The sequence below is a fragment of the Cygnus olor genome, chromosome 3 (assembly GCF_009769625.2).
Source record: "Cygnus olor isolate bCygOlo1 chromosome 3, bCygOlo1.pri.v2, whole genome shotgun sequence".
Taxonomy (NCBI): Eukaryota; Metazoa; Chordata; class Aves; order Anseriformes; family Anatidae; genus Cygnus; species Cygnus olor.
In genome coordinates, this window is record NC_049171.1 from 85,812,612 (window position 1) to 85,816,929 (window position 4,318).

General features: G+C 38.8%; 1 long non-coding RNA gene across 1 annotated transcript; it reads left to right on the forward strand.

Annotated features, from left to right (window-relative positions):
- The first annotated feature begins 445 nt into the window (after positions 1 to 445).
- LOC121068467 lies at positions 446 to 3,680 on the forward strand. The gene is made up of 3 exons (XR_005818899.1): positions 446 to 523; positions 1,079 to 1,211; positions 2,128 to 3,680. It is a non-coding gene; the product is annotated as an uncharacterized LOC121068467 (long non-coding RNA).
- The last annotated feature ends 638 nt before the right edge of the window (positions 3,681 to 4,318 follow it).

Here is a 4,318-nt window from a genome sequence, read left to right on the forward strand (position 1 = left end):
AAGAAAAAAAAAAAGGCAAAGTTAAGCAAACTAGTTTGCAGACTTTCAGGGACAACACTACATGGTACTACGTGGTACCTGTATTTTTTATTACTCTTGTTACCTTAAACAGTGGAATATCTGCTTCTGGTAGGCAGTGACGACAAATATGAAAATGGTAAGTTTTCAAGACCAGATAGATTCTTGCTCCTTTCCCTTGTGGGAATATTATCATTATGTTCTTTTGGAATTATTTTACCTCTCTTCAGGCTCTTTTTAGACTAGGAGGTAACTTACGACCATATCACATGACAGGTAATACTTTATAAGAAAAAGCCATGTGTAAACATGACATGCTTCCCTTGACACATGCCAGCCAGATGAATTAAACCTTAAGAGAAGTTTGTCCCATTTTAAGTTAGTGTGTCTTGACATGTGCTGACAGCAGTTGTTGAAATTTGGCTTCAGGGAATAGCTTCCAGACTGCGGGCAGGAGGACAGAAGAGCTGAAGTACGTGAGATCTAAACCTGGAAGATGACTGAGGTATGTGTGGCTGAAAAAATGTTTCTAGGAAGCTGGAATATGTATAGTTCCACTATGGGAAAAGTGTTATGACAAGTATTATAACAGCTGTTATGACATTGGGAGACTTCAGTTTAGAGATGAGATTTATCCAGAGGGATGGTGTATGCCAGCCCCAGGTTCCCCTCTCTTGGGTGAGGCATCCACTTAGTCTCTGTGAGAACAATAGCTTTTTTCCTTATCCTGCTATGGACATTTCTCTGTCACTCTTTTGCTTATGAAAGCGTCTGTTTTCAAAACAATCACCTGAAGCAGCTCTTGGAAATCGTCCACACACAGAGACGGAGTGGGGAGTTTCTTACCTCCTGTGGGGTGCCTGGGTCCCCTCTATGCCTGGGCATGCAGGAAGGGCTGGGCACAGCTGGACCCCAGGATCCACAGGAGGGTGCTCCATCAGCTGCTGGTTTGCAGAGATGGAAAAGCCCTGATCCTTCTGTCAAAGTTCAGTGGGAGCAATACATGCTCAGCATCTCCAGAAATCAAGGCAATGTTATTCTCTGCTCCCTCCTTTTGAAGGCTCACACCTCATTTGCTTCTCTGACCACTGCTGCTCACTGAACAGCTGTCTCCAGTGATCTGTCCATGATGATACAGCCAGTGCTACTTTAATTTTGCTTGCAAATAGGCAGCAACAGATGGCACAAAGCAGGTAGAGAATTATCTGCCATTAAGGGAAACAAAGCCCAAGACTAGCAAATCTGCCTTTTTTATTTGAAAGAAAGACAGTTCAGGGAATTTGGATATGAAGCAAACAAGAGGTACATAAATAGAGAACCAGATAAGAAAAGGTTAGGTGTAAGGAAATATTTGGAGGAAACAGAGGGGTTTAGATGAAAATTATTTGATTTCAAACAAGAGCGAAGATTGTGCAAAAGGAAGAAGAAATCCAAGTTAAATGTATGTGTGCAGTCCATGTGCAATGTCAGGTGGCTACTCAGGAAAATGAACAAGTCAAGTAATGGAAAGGAGAAATGAAATTGCAAAGGTCACAAGATTTCAATCTAAGTGAAAAAAAAAATATGCATGGGGAAGGTGTGTAGATGGTACGATACAACAGCTTGAATTGGCAGACAACTTATAGCAGTAGTTCTCAGTGAATGGACCTTCATCTCTTGTGGCAAATTGAAGATAATGCCAGTGTTTCACAGTCATTTCATGTTTATTATCACCAAAATTTTAGGACAGTATTCTATTATCTTTAATGTCTTTATGGTGCCAAGTTAATTAGACAATGAATGAATTTGATAAGGTGCTGTCTTTGAAGAAGAGGGTAAAAGGAGAAGGCAAATTTTTTTTTTTTTTTTTTTTTTAGGATTATTAGAAATCTAAGAAAATGAAAGAACATAAAACATTCAAATAATTGATTTGGAATTCGACAGAAAAGATTTCACTTTGGTTTGGATCATTTTTGATCTTTCTAATCTTCTTTACAAAAGTTGTTTGTCAATACAGATGGTAAAAATGCTATTCCAAAAGAGCGCACTTTTAAATTGGAATGTATCAACATTTAATGACCATTTTGAAGCAAAGTATTCCTATCAATGCACAGTTTCTTCTTGTTTCAGAAAATCTTGCCTATTTGAGTTGTCCAAACCAACAGTTTCTTCTGATATGGATCACAGCCTCAGTTCAAAAAATGTTTTGGTTATTTGTACATTCACTGAAAAACATCTTCTGATGTTGGTCTCAAAAGCTTAAACTGTAACTGGTTCCTGAAGCCTCAATTTTCATGCTGATGTCTAGAATGTGATGAATTCTGTCAATGAACAAATTTGTAGCACACAAATTTGATAGAAGTAGGATCAAGCTGAAGTAGAATTCTCCAAATTCTTCTTCTGACCCAAAAAATCTGCTGCTTAAATTAAAGTTTTTCACATTGTGACACACACACACACACACACACACACACAAAACCATCAATAAAACAACAACATTTTTTTTCTTCAGACTTATGCTTCTTCCAAGGCATGAGGTATTATGGAGCAACAGCTGCTATGCAGTACCCTGAGTCTTCAGGTTGAAGCATCATCCTCATTCTCTGTCCTGCTCTTCCTTCCTTCACTCCCTTGTGGAGGTGCTTTCCTTGGAAGCATTGCTTGCTGCTTGCTTACAATGTACTATTTATACTCTGCAAAGGAACACCAGCTCCTGTGACTTGACAGATGACTATCACAGACATTCAGGAACGTGAGAAAGTGATACAGGCTATAATGAGATGATGTAAAATTCTATTCAGCATATCAAACAGAACCAATTTAAAATTCATATATGTTTAACTGGCAACCCAATGCAGCTCTTTCAAGGGAGGTGATATGTGCTCCTGTCTTTAGCTTTTCTTCTGAGAACTGTCAGTCACATTCTGCATCAGCCTGGGTTTATGCTTAGCTTTATCAGGCAGACCAGTCAGCACTGAATGGCATTAATGTCATCTTGGGGTAATGGAAGTGTAGATAACCGTCCCAGAGACTGTTTGGGAAAAAGCTACTGCTGCAAGTAGCTGCAGGCTCTATTGACCGCATAATTCACATTTTTCTCATAGAGGAGGGTATGATCTATAAATTGTTTTAGGCTTTCTTGCTGATGAAATAGCAAGAATTTTGTTGCTGATGGGCACAGGAAGCAGTAATAAATAGCCACATGTGCATACACAGGAAAGAAAAACGGTTTGCATTTTTTCAGCAAAGCAAAGGATTCAAAATGTAGCCCAGCTTGTTTTGCAAGTTACAGCAAGGAGCATGGAGAAAAATGTATTCTGTATAACAATGATAACATGAATGATAGCATAGATCATTTACCCATTGTGTATTAGCTATCTGCTGGATACTGCATCTACAGAAGCCATTTCCTGATGACAGATTGCAGCAGCATGAAATAATTTCTGATGAAACAAAACTGATAAACCTGCCTGAAAGCTTGTGGTACTTGTACACCTTTTTGAACTTGAGTTGTTAAAGGATTACACTATTTTTAGTGGTAGATCTTTTGTTCACTGCTACATATGTTATTTTTTGGGTGGGGCATATTAGCAGTGTCCTGGCATACTAGCCAGATGACTTGGGCTGGAGATGTGCTTCACAATAAAATTGTTTCAAGCCTTTGGGTGAAAAGAAAATAAAGAAACAAGGAAAAATCCTTTCCTTTTGGATCAGGTTTTAACCAGTGTGAAAACAAAGATAAACATTTAGGTGAACTTCAGAATGAAGTATCATTCTGAGAAAAATGGTTTAGAATATTAGTCTTCTCCTTCCCTCATCCCAGTCAGAATGACGTGACCAAGATGACCAATGTAATCCTTGACTGCTGATAGGAGTAACAATGATGAATCACTGCTCTTTGAACCATGTACTTTCATGAAAAGCAACCTAGGAAGAGCTGCTGGTGTGCAGTTGAAGGAGGTCAGTATGTGTATAATGTGTCCATCAAGAAGAGCTTGGTAAGAATTCAGCCTCCATTTGATCACTGGGATTGCATGTTTATAGTTTCAGAGCTCGGGGTGACATATTATCCTTTCTCCAGTAAGCTATGAATCAAGATTAAGGCTGTGCCAGACAACTGCTTTTTTTCTTGTGTTTGTGTGCACATGAGAAAGAAATCTATTGTATTTGGGGATAAACCTTGCTACGATAAGCCTGAAGTTGCTAAAAACTGTGCACGCTGACACAGGAATAATATAAAAGTAGTTGGAAACATGGCTTACATGTCTCAGCCAAAGCCAGATCAATAATTCACAAGTTTGAAACTGTTGGGAAATCTGCC